The sequence below is a fragment of the Leptopilina boulardi genome, unplaced genomic scaffold, assembly GCF_019393585.1.
Source record: "Leptopilina boulardi isolate dan_hultmark-lab unplaced genomic scaffold, ZJU_Lbou_2.1 LbouV2_13, whole genome shotgun sequence".
NCBI classification, from domain to species: domain Eukaryota; kingdom Metazoa; phylum Arthropoda; class Insecta; order Hymenoptera; family Figitidae; genus Leptopilina; species Leptopilina boulardi.
This window is the reverse complement of record NW_026137674.1, coordinates 1,405,061-1,418,287: the sequence shown is the minus strand read 5'-3', so window position 1 is coordinate 1,418,287 and position 13,227 is coordinate 1,405,061. Positions and strand designations below refer to the sequence as shown.

The following is a 13,227-nucleotide window of genomic DNA, read 5'->3' as shown; positions in this document are numbered from 1 at the left end:
GTTTACCTATCACGCACGATTCACACTGAAAAACGCCACCACTGTCCAACACAAAACTTTTCTCGTCAAATACTCTACTCGTATTAATGAGAGTATTAATGTTCACATGTCCCATTCTTTCGTGCCATAGTTTTAGCTTATCCTCTGCTTTAACAGTTCTCGCGACGTTGCACTCACTTTCCGACGACTTTTTTACTTCAAACAACATGCGAAATAGTTTACCGTACCGAACCCCGCGCGATTGCACTTGTCCGTTCCGAAACCTTTGTCGTTTACTGTTCCTATGGAAAATAGATTTCTTTTTAATTCTGGCACAAAAAGAACATTCTGCATTTCTCTCTCAAAAGTTTTTCCATTCAATTTTTCACGGATTATTATTGTTCCTATACCGGTTTCTTGTAATACTTTGTCATCTGCGATTTTGACAAAGTGAGTTTCTTTGGGGGGTTTCAAATCAATAAAAAAATCCTTACGGAAGGTTATGTGCATGCTTGCACCGGAGTCGGCTAGCCAGAGGTTCTCGACGCTTTCAGTGGTGCTCAAAAGAGATGTCGCTGTAACATCGCTGCATACGTAGGCTGAAGATTTAGACACGCCACTTTCTCCTTTACTGGCTTTGGAATTTTTCGGGCATTCTCGTACCCAATGTCCTTTTTCCTTACAGAAGGCATATTTCGTTCGCTTTTTGAGTTCTTCTATCCTCTGCTTCTTATCACTTTTTTTTCCTGAAGGCTTAGGCTTGCTGTAGCTATTTTTCTTGAGATCGAACGCTTGAATCTGCAGTGCAAGTGACGATGCTTCGTCGTTTTCCATGAGACACTTATCTTCTCGCAAATGTCTTGCTATCAAGGTCTCTTTCATTCTCTCCGCTTTTGGAGTACACTCCCAAGCCATTCGAAAAGGTGAAAAATTCGGGGGCAAACTACTTAATAATTTCAATTCTACAGCAGTATCGGACGGCTTGTCATCCGCATATGCAAGCTTTTTGCAAATGTTTTCTAATTGTTCGATTTGTAGAGCTATCGATTTGAACGCGTAAAACTGTTCCCACGCACTTTGTTTCTCGTCTTCACTTGAGTCACCGTATAAAGATTTGTCTTATATATCCTTTGGAGTCGCATAATTGATTAGGTTTGGGTGCAAATTCTTTTCTACAGAGCTAAGTAGAATAACTGCTGCTTGGGAGTTAGCTTTCTTCCATTTCTTCCAATCAGCTAGTTTTTCGATTTTATTTGGTTCCGCTTCAGTTTCATCAATATGACCAATGATGTCCTTGGCTTGAAATAGAAACACAATACCGAACTTCCACATAGCATTATTTTGTTCCGTCGAGTTTAATTAAATCTATGGTATCATTGTTTTCTGTATTCTGAAGGGATAAAATTTGAAAAAATTATAAAAACTGAACAAGAATTTAAAAAAATTGTTTTTTAATGCTTGTAACGCCCTATTCTTTTCCTATTGCATGTTTCTAATTTTCGAGCGTGAAATGCGAGTGCCGTGATGAGAATGTTATCCTTAAAGTCAAAGTACTTTAAGAAAATGAAATTAAATTTATAAAAACCAAAAATTTCACTTATATCAATTTTAAACAAAATTTTTAGCAATAAAACATGATGGCGAAACTTCATATATAATAAATTTTTTTGTTGCTAAAAAAAAGAACTTTAAAGTTCTTTTTTTTAATATTTAAAAATTTTCAGACCGAATTCATTTCAAATCAGACAGGCTTGACTTGGTTAGAGCTGAAAATAATTTTCATCTTCAAAATGTTGTTCTTCAATGTATTTTAGACGACACTTTTTTTTTTATTTTGCTAAAAAAAATTTTTTCTTTAAGTTATAAGGAGTTCAAATATATAAGTCCAGAACTTCGTTTTGTTTAAAATGAAGAGAAAAAATCTGGCACAAGAGAAAAATTTTTTTTATATTTTTTAAAAGAAAAACATCATTTTTCTCAAAAAATACACTAGATATAAAAAAATGTCTCAGATAAAAGTTGTTCCTCGTTAAAAGACCTGAAAGACCTTTTCATATTTAAAAATAATAATAGTCACATTACAATACAAAAATTATATAAACATACCTTATTTTGCTTTTTAAAAAATAATAACTGATTCTTTAATTTCTTAATATTAATACTCGCTATTATTTTACTGAACACAAAAAATTAACAATTTTAACCTATGTGACAGTAATGATTATTAATTATTATTTGATTGTTGCTATGGAAAAAGACAAAAAAGAACTATTTCAAACAGATTTATGAAACTATTTTAAATGATATTTAAAAAGCAATATATGTGAGCTTTTAATCCATGTTTTGCAAATATTGTTGAACAAACACAAGATGGACAAAAATGAGAACAGACATTTTTTTAGGTTTTTTAACGAGGAACAACTTTTATCTGAGACATTTTTTATATCTAGTGTATTTTTTGAGAAAAATAATGTTTTTCTTTTAAAAAATATAAAAAAAATTATTTCTCTTGTGCCAGAATCAGGCGCTAGTTAAATTCTTGTGGGAAATATTCCTCCCTATGAACACAATTCCCAAAAAAATTTTGAGCAAAAAACAGGTGGGGTTTTTGAGTAATTTCAAATGAAAGTTTTTTAGTAAAATGGCCGCAATTTTGTTATTTTAAAATATTTTTTAAATTTTCCAATGGATTTCGAAAGAAGAATAAAAGTCCTTTCAGACACAAAAGAAAAATGTGAATTATCTTAATTACTCAAAAAGTTACATCACTTTTAAGATTTTTTCTCTTCATTTTAAACAAAACGAAGTTCTGGACTTACATATTTGAACTCCTTATAACTTAAAGAAAAAATTTTTTTCAGCAAAATAAAAAAATAATTGTCGTCTAAAATTCATTGAAGAACAACATTTTGAAGGTGAAAATTATTTTCAGCTCCGACCAAGTCAAGCCTGTCTGAATTGAAATGAATTCGGTCTTCAATTAGTTTTTTTCTTTTGCTCAATCGAAATTAGTTCGAAGCGGAATAACTTATTTTATTAAAGTAATTTGGTTTGTTGATTTTCGTCAATTACAAAGACCTGGGCAATCCACGGCGCAAAATTAAGGAACTAAGTTTGAACAGCTGCAGTGCCGCCATTCTCTTTTTTTTGCTCGATAAAAAATTTATTTAAATACCTTTAAACCTTACCTATTTATATAATTTAATTTAACGCATTTTAATAAAGACTATTAATTGTTTCTAATAAATTTTTCAAAACAGGTCGATTAAATTTAATTGAGAAATTTTTAAATTATACAGTGTAGTTAAAAAGTAATTAATTCAACCATGTCAACCTTTACCATGGCAACCATTTCCATAGCAACCATTACCATAGCAACCGTTTTAATGGCAAACATTTCCATAGCAACCATTACCATGGCAACCGCTTTAATGGCTACCGATACCATGGCATCTGATAATTTTTTAGCCATAACAATTAAACATTTCGTCAAAAATGAACCAGCGATATTGTATTGACAAAATGACTGACCAGAAAGATTGAACTCTAAATGCAATATAGCCAAATTGGCTAAATTTTCGGCTACTGCGGTGAAACTTATTCACAGCGTTGGATGTTTCGTTCCTTCATATTAATTATATTCCCAAATAACTCGTTTTCGTCGTAAAATTTTTTTCCCTGTGGCAATCGTTTCCATAGCGACTATTTCCATAGCAACCATAGCAATTCACAAATAATGTAATTATAAATTGTTTATTATATAGAAATAACTTTTAATCTGAATTTAAAAAGCCACAAAACCCTAGATGTAGGCACTTATTTTTGTATTTCATTAACCTAATTATATCTGATAAGGTAGAAATTTTATTGACCAACAGTCAAATTTGTATGTACGAAAGTCGTACAAATATTTTCGTGCATGGTTTCTGAAAAAAGTGGATCGCCTCTCGCTGCTGGGGTATGATCCCAGAATCTTCTTATTGCCGGTAAGATGCTCTACCAATTGAGCTACAGAGAGACCCGATTCCATTCAATTCAGAAACCATGCACACGACTTTTCAACGTCAATATTAACAACTTAGAAAATATCTAGTGAGGATGGTAATTTTGTTTTGAATTTAATATTGTAGTTACGATGGTAAATAGGTTTCTCCCAATAAGTATTTTATTAACCTAATCATATCTGATAAGGTAGAAATTTTATTGATTAACAACATCTCGTGAATCTGCATTCTTAAAAGACGAAGGCAGATTAAAACTGATTATTTACAATATCCATTGAATCAGAAACTTGAATAGGAATGAAACAATTTTTTGCTGCCGATTCACAAACTGTTATGAATTGGAGATATACGATTAAGAAACATTTTTCTATGGTGTCATTTAATGAGAATGTTATGATTAAAGTTATAATGTCATTTATCAGTAAATACTATTTAACGGAAAATCAGTTAATCAGTCATATTTATTTTTGAAACAAAAATTTTATTAAATTGTTTAATAAAGAACAATATTTTCATAGACACATCGTTTTGATAAAAAGTATTATGCATTTTTTAAATATAAGAATAAGAAATAATTTTTAAACTACAATGCCAAACTGAATATTTGAATTTTTCGTCTCGAGTTTTTTGAACGCTCAACTGAACTAAATTTTATTGCTGTAGATAATTTTTTAAAACACTAAAATAATAAAAAAGAAAAAAATAAAAGAAAGAAAAAGAAAAAAAGTAAAATTTACTAAATAAAGAATTAATTTTTTAATTTTTAAAATATTGTATTGTAATAAAATAATTAAAATCGTTTAACTCGTTAAAATCAAATTCAATTTGATTGAGTACTTCAGACATTAAGGGCCTAAAGAATCTTTGGCAGCATCGGCAGCTTCTTCTTCAGACATTAAATGGTCTGAAGAATCTTTGGCGGCATCATTAGCTTCTTCTTCATCGTTAGATTCGAGACGTTCCTGTTCGGAATCATTTAATTCAGAAATTTGATCTCGTTCGGAGGGATCGGCCGTTTCCTGGCCTTCAATTTCCTCTAAATTTTAAGCATTTGCAGACAACTCCTGTTGATCGGAATCAACACGTTGTGGATTTGTTGTTTAATGTTGCTTTTGGATTTTTAGTTTTTAAGTTGTTTCTTATTTTGTCTTTTTAAATCTAAAATTTTACTAGAGATGTAGGTCCGTACTCTATCCAATTCAATATTAACAACAATTTTTCACTTTTATTACATATATAATTATAGAAGTAAAATAATAATATAATAATTATTTATAAATTATTTAATAAATATTACTAGCTAAAAGAAACGCGCGTGGTATCTATAATTTTTTATAAAAAATTAATTTTTATTTGACGGACAGTTATTAGAATTTTGATCTCACAAAAATAATACTATTATTTTTGTAGGTAATCATTACTGTATTACTATTTCAACATTATGGTGTTATAATAATATAATATCTATTATTGCACAGTAAATATGACCTTTAAATTTTGTTCTCAAATAAAGATTATATGCTACGATCATCGAATTGTCAGCAATACATTTAATTGACCCATCTCAGGATCCATGCAGGGTGAAGTCTTATTTTGTTTACTACAAGGCCCATATGAACTTAAAATCGCTTCACAATGTTAGAAAGTTCTGGATTCTTTATTTCGTCTGTGATAGTGAAGGTTTAAGAAAAAAGTTTCCTTAAGTATATTACTGTATTAAGGAATGGAAAAACTTAAAAAAAAAATTGTAGTAGGTATATAATAGTTGAACCAATTAAATTTTTTTTTATTTCAGTATTTTGTCTCGCATTTGAAAAAAACAGACTTAAAAATCATTCAAAATTTGTTTCTTATTCCTTATGACTCCCATAACAGAAATTCACTTGAATTTTTGATTTTTGTCAATTTGGTTAATAATAACCCTAAAAATTTGAAAACTCGGAGTAAATGGGGAAAACTTGTTATTATTAACCAAATCGACAAAAATCAAAAATTCAAGTGGATTTTTGTTAAGGAAATCATAAGGAATAAGAAAAAAATTTTGTATGATTTTTATGTCTGTTTTCTTTGAAATGCGAGACAAAATACTTAAATAAAAAAATAATAAAAGATATCAATTAAGCAAATTTAATCGAATTATAAAAAAAATTAAGTTTGTCCGCCCTATTAAAAATTTCTTTCAAGTATTTTTATCCCTTAATACAGTAATATACTTAAGAAAACGTTTTTCTTAAACCTTTTTTAGAAACTATGCTGTCCCTATTTACCCCAAATTAAATTTTTCTTTTAAATCTTACGGTAAATAAGAACAGTCAGTTTCATGCGTTTAAAGCTTATCTAAATTTATTTCTGCTGCATAAAATTAATTAATTTGTGAAAAATAGGAATTTTGTCCCCATTTACCCAAACTGTCCCTAACTTTAAACTGCATATGATTAATGATAAAATTCATTTGTATACACCACACCGTGCAGGAAGGACAATATTATTAAGTTTTATTGTGGCAACTTTTTCAAAATTTTTTATGTTTCTACAAAGCTTTCCGATGAAATGACTTATCAATGTAGTATGGATTGTCAATAGTAGATACCTTACGTCAGTTCCAGTGAATTAAAAATTAGTGATGAATCGACTCTCCGGCTTGTTCTGATCAATTTCCTAGTCCATCTCCGTTTAAAACCTTGAAACAGTCCATGAAATGGTCTGTCAAAACGTGAATTTTTAATGTCTTCGAAATGTCTGTTGCTGGAAAAATCTTTTTTAAATTGTCCAGGTGTTGTGAAGTGTCTGGCCCGAGTTTACTAGTTGAAAAACTGTTTTCGACCAATTTATCCATTACCTTAAAAGCGTTGATGAATGGTAAGAAACGTAGTTCACCCACTTTGCTACAAATGTCCGTGTCCTTGAGCATATCCGCAGATTTAAGTAGAATACGACAGGCGTTGCCTTCGAATTGCCGTCCATGATAGTTTTTAGAAACGAGATTGAGTTTTTTGGGCCACAAAAGTGCTACTGGCTCTGTCAGGATGGGTACCAGTCCGTCCAAAAACATATGATTAACAAAGCCCAGAAGAATATGCAATTCGGGTATGACGCATTTTTCAAGCACGCACACGTTATCATCCTCGTCAGTGAGAGGAGGATTGACTGTGCTGTGGCACTCAGGAGCAAGTTTTTTAACACTTTTTAGACTTTAAAATTTACGAAAATCATTTTTTAAATCTCTGTACGTTTGAAGAGTAACATTTGTATCACCATGATGATTTTCAGAATAATCACCTGTGAAACAACGGAATTGATTAAAAGTAATGAAGCAGTACGGACAGGGGAATGAAGACGTTGCTGTTTGCATCCCATTGACCAGTAACATTAATTTGAAGTCGCAAACTAATTTAAATGAAATTTTATTTATTTCCGTCAAATCAAATAAAATTTTCACATTTTCATACGTTTCTTTTATGTCTGGAGCGATAAAGAGGATGATGGTTTTCTTCACGCTTGTTAATTTTGCTTCTGAACCAGCAGATCCGCCTTCAGCGTATAATTTCACTTTTTTCTTCGATGGTTCTTCGAAGTCATCTTCTGGACAATTTTCAGAGGAATAATTTTCTGGAAGTATTGTCAGGCAAAGTTTGAAGAAACCTCCACCCCCATCTGCCATCATTTTTACTGAATAGAAGCAGATGAACTTTCTTGCTTCCACAACCGCTTCCACAAGATCTGTAGCTTTGGACCAAATCACGGGCCTTTCCTGCTTTGAACTAGATGTATCAAATAAAAAAGTACCACTTTCATAAAGGTCACTTAATTGTCTTTGCTTTTTTGAAAATTGCTCGGCATAATTTTTTGGAACTGCATTACGACCTACTCTACAACGTATGAAATTGGTCAATTTTTTGAGACCCCGGACTGACGTATTTGAATTAACCGCGAAATTATTCAGATCTTCGTTGGAAAACAGATTACTTTTGTTTAAAGCAGGCTTCGTATAAAAAACTGTTGGTTTGCCTTTTTCATTACTCAGCATTATTGACGAATCTTCGGTAGTTTCCGTACTCTTTATGTTCCTTACAACTGAACTTACAACTTGCTCCACTTGCTTTTGAGGTATATTTTGTAAAATAGTTTTGATTGACTTCACAGTTAAATTCTTACTACTGCAGTTATGAACTTTGCCTTTTCCAAGTGGTTGATAGCAGTTAGTACAAAGTGTTATGCTTTTCGGATTTTATTCTTTGTTAACGGACTTAACTAAGTCATCCGATGGAACGAGAGGAACTTCATTCTCAATTTTCTTTTCATATTTTCCGTTGTGTTCATTAATTGTTGTATTAAATTGACGACCATCATGACGAGATAGTTCTGGCTTTCGAGAAGTAGATCTTGCAGTCAAGCAAATGTAACATTGACAAACTTCAGAAATTTCCGACCTCGTATCTTTTTTCAAATGAATATCATCATAATTTATCTTTGGTTGTAGAGGCCTTTTTTTAACACCTCTTTCGTGTTCAATTAAAATTGTCAAACATGTAGCACAGATACCAATTGGAAATTTACTGTTGTTTGTAGAGAAATCTGGATCAATAAAACACTTTATTCGTTCACAAATTTTATCAGTTATTAGAAAACGATTCGGATTTTTTTCCAAACTTAATTTTTTTCCACAGGGTTCACAAACTTTTCCCCGATATTCTTTATGAGTTTTGCCATAAAACTCAGCCATTTTTACAAAAGTTTTCGAAGATTAGCAAATTTTAAAAATTATACTCAGCGTCGGAAAAGAATGGATTCTCCTACTGATTGGCCAATAATAATATTTTTGTATAGATTTCCAATCAAATTATTGATGATAGATCACTGTTTTACATACTTTTATATGTATTTATGTGTATATATATTCATAGCAAAAAATGGATATACGAATAATCTTCTTTCCCCAATTCTCAATTTGTTAAACGTAAAACTTATAAAGAAAACTTAAGTATGTATCTACATATATTTATGTATCTTGAAAAAATTAGCAGCTAGGATTTTGGTTAAAGCGTCATTTTCATCGGAAAGCTTTGTATAAACATAAAAAATTTTCAAAAAGTTGCCACAATGAAACTTAATAATATTGTCCTTCCTGCACGGTGTGACATGGAAAGAAATAGACGGTAAGAATTTATGATCTTAAGGTGGTAAAAAGAAGATGTTATCCGGTACTATCATTATGTTACTCGGTACTATCAAATATGTTACAAAAAGTGTTGTTATGTTACCCACTACCATCAAGATGTTACTCCGTATAATCTGGATAGTAACTGATAGAATCTAGATAGCTGTTGGTTGTAAGATCAAATATGGTACCTGGTACTATCTAGATATTATCCCGTACCATCTATTTCTCTCCGTGATACTTGTAAATGCAGTTTATATACAGTTTCAATGTATGCATTTAGTTTTTTGGGCACCTCAAACCGCCCCAAAAAATTATAACGAAATTTATTTTTCTATATGTAAAAAATAACAAAAAAAATTATGTAAAAAATAACTAAAAAAATTATGTAAAAAATAACGTTAAGAAAAAACAAAAAAAAATTCAATGTACAAAATAACAAATTGAAAAAAAAATTTTTTCATTTACAAAAAAGTTAAAATTTACAAAAAATAAAAAAAACATTAAAAAAATATAATGTAAAAAATAACAATTTTTATGTTTTGTACAATATAACTTTTTTATGAAAATTCTTGTGTAGTTTTGATACCGACTCAGACATTGTAACTGCCTGAAAATGATTTAATTAATTGTTTTCAAAAAATGATATCAACTGCTTGCTCATTATATTATTATCAGTTTCATAAATTAATCTTTTAATTTACAGCAAATGCTATTTCATATACTTCACACTTAACTGTACCAATCGGCTGTTGATCAACACCTACAAAAAATTCTGTTGGTTTAAAAGGGAAAAATCTAATTAAATATTCTATTTGATGGATATTCAAACACCGTGCATTAAGGCTTTAAAAAATAGTCTTAATAAATAATAAATAGCCTTAAAAAATATTACTCCATCGTAATAAACACAAATCCAATGACCAGAATTGTTATTACCGCTAAGAACTATTTGAATATGTTTATCTCTTCCTCCAATTGGAACAATTAAATCAAGCATTTGTAAATACAAAGTACTTTGCATAATGAAAAAAGAATTTGAATCATTTTTTAATAATTCTTGAAATTTATACATATGCATATCATTTAACATTTCATTTACATTTTCAATATTCTTAAAATCTTTATTACTTAAATAAAATAAAATACTCTTTTATGTTCGACATGGTATCCTTTTTGAACTTTTAAACTGTGGATAAAGCCAATTTTCAAAACTAATCGTTTATTTTAGTTTCTTGCTTTAAAAAAATTTACTTACACGTGTTTCACCTATAAAATATTTCGTTAACTATAATTCAGCTAACTAATGCAACAATGATAGTCTTTTATGAACGTGAATTAGCGTTGTTTAATCTTTTTCCACATTACATCATTTTCGATAATGATTATTATTTAACTTATTTTCCTCTGCACTTTTTATTATTATTCAAATCAATATTCGACTCACAAACTATTATTTAACCCATAAAACAACTTCAACCCTTAAAACAATATTTAACCCTCTTTCTTTCTATTTAAATACTTTTCCAAAAGCCAGCATCCACTATTATCAAACAGTCAATTTTTTTTCAATATCGAAATATATTCAAAACCAATGTTATCCAATATCATATTTTATTATCCTCAAAATCTAATATCTTTAATACCAATCTTATCCAATACCAAAAAATTTTTCCAATCCAATCGAATATAATTTTTTATCCTTAAAATCCAAATATCTTTAATGCTAAAATTATCCAATACCAAAAAATTTTTCCAAAAAAACCCTCAACTGAAATTTGTTTTGACAAAACAAATTTCAGGTAGAAACCTTCGAGAACCCTAATTATCAAAGTAAAGATATATATGTATATATATAATCTAATAATAATGAGAAAATTCAAGTACTAAGAAAAGGTGAATGAATAAAGGAATGAATACAAAGATTATTCTTCTATAATTTTAAATAATAATGGGTCAAACCATTAAAAACAAAATTTTCAAATTATTATTTCTGAAACGGAGCAAAATACCCTTACCAAATTTTTATATAAAAATCATACATCTATACTGGGGTTACAACTATTTGAAAACTAGGTTTTCAAAAAATATGCCATCAACCACTCTTAGATGATTTTCAGTATTAATTGACCCAATTATAAAAAGTAATTTAAAAAATAAATATAAATAATTAAAACACAAATAATAGATTAGAAAACAATATTTAAAAAATAAGAATTTCCACATATGTGTTTTTTGTATATTGGACAAAGTTAAAACAAATGACAGTTGTTTATATGTTCGTTTTCAGTTGCATAGTTACGGAAAATAGTACATAAAACAAATGACAATTGTAGACTTTTTTACTTTGCACAGCAGTTTTAAACAATCACTTCACATCTTTAAATTGATCTTACTTGAGCTTATTACTGTTATCTAATAAAAATATTCTTACTTACTACAAAGCCTGTTTTGTCATTAAAAAAGTGTCCAATATACAAAATACACATATGTGGAAATTTTTATTTTTTATATATTGTTTTCTAATCTTCTACATTATTAGATCTATTTTGAATTTTAAAAATCAACTTTCAGAAGCGTACACACCGAACCCAAAAACCCAGAGATACGAAGTTTTATAAAAAATTAATAACATTTATAAATTTCGACCACTATATTGGATCCGCCATTTTGAGTTTTGAAAATCTGACATCATATTCGGAATCAGCGACCCCAAAAACCCCTAAGTAACAACTTTCAAATGAATTGGTGAATTTTTATAAATTTCGACCGCCATATTGGATCCGCCATTTTGAATTTTGAAAATCTGACATCAGATTCGTAATCAGCGACCCGGAAAACCCCGAGATACCAGGTTTCATAAAAAATTATTAATTTGTACAAGATTTCCTATTACCTTTCATTTAAGGGTTGTTTTTACCCCTAAAAGCAAAAAATGACCTGATCTAGCAAAACGGCCAGACACGGGTATCTTTTTTTTTGGTCCTAGTTTCTGAAAATCGTTGATTTTTTCGTGTGTGAAAAAAAAGTTGAATTTTGTCGGACGGTGTAATATTAAAAATAATTAGTCGATTCTATTTATGATTAATATAAGATTTAACAATAATTTTTAAATCAGTTAAATAAATGTTAGCGTTTTTTAAAATTTTTTCGGTAAAGGAAACTAAAAATATATTGCAATATTTAATATATTTTTCAAAATTTGAAAACAATTTTTTAAACCTTAATAAATAATAATAATTATTTCAAATTATAATTTAAAATATAGATGTTCGGAAACAAAGTCTTTAAAATTTTTAAATAAAAAGGTGTAAGATAATATAACGTATTTTATCATATGAAATGTTTTTTTTTACTTTTTTTGTACTTTTTCAGTGTGAAATTCAATTGTAATGCGTTTATACCATTCAACTTTTTTATATCTGGCAGTACTGTTTCCTGATAGTTGTGATTTAGTCTTCTTAAAACTTCCAGCTCTTTGTCTTTATTAACAATCATAGCTTCCATGAGATTTGATATTTTTCTGTTTTCTTCCAACTCGCCTTTTTTCAACTACAATTCATTTTCTTTTTCCAATAATTGTGTTTGCATTTCTCTTAATTGTTTGGACAAAACCGAGACTTTGCATTTAATCAACTGCTTTTCATCAGCACAAGAATGATGGTTTTGAAACAAATTATGTAATATTTAATTTTGACTCCTAAAACTATAACTAATTTTTAATTAATTAAAAATTAAATTTTTTTAAATTTCTTAACTTCTATTAATTTTTTTTTACTTTGTGGACTATTTTGGAACATATTATTTAACGTATTAATAAGCGTATACGTGTTGCTTTCTATAGAGTATCTAGAAAGTGACTATTATATAGTATGAACATTTTGTATCTTTTAAAAATGAAACTAATAAAAACCTCTATAAAGAAGCGAAATATTTGAAAAATTTTGCAATTTAAAAAATACTTTATAAATCACTCACACATTCTGAATTCGCAGCAGTGCTCACAGTAGGATAAAGGTCTGCAGGCTTTGGAAATCCTGAATTCGATTTTAATGAACTATTGGAAATCGGTTTCTCGGGTGGCTT

At 29.2% G+C, this 13,227-nt stretch overlaps 1 protein-coding gene across 14 annotated transcripts in view; it reads left to right on the top strand.

Annotated features, from left to right (window-relative positions):
• LOC127291230 (putative sodium-dependent multivitamin transporter) overlaps positions 1-13,227 on the top strand; it is a 425,330-nt gene that overhangs the window by 88,609 nt on the left and 323,494 nt on the right. The gene's annotated exons all lie outside the window — the stretch shown is intronic.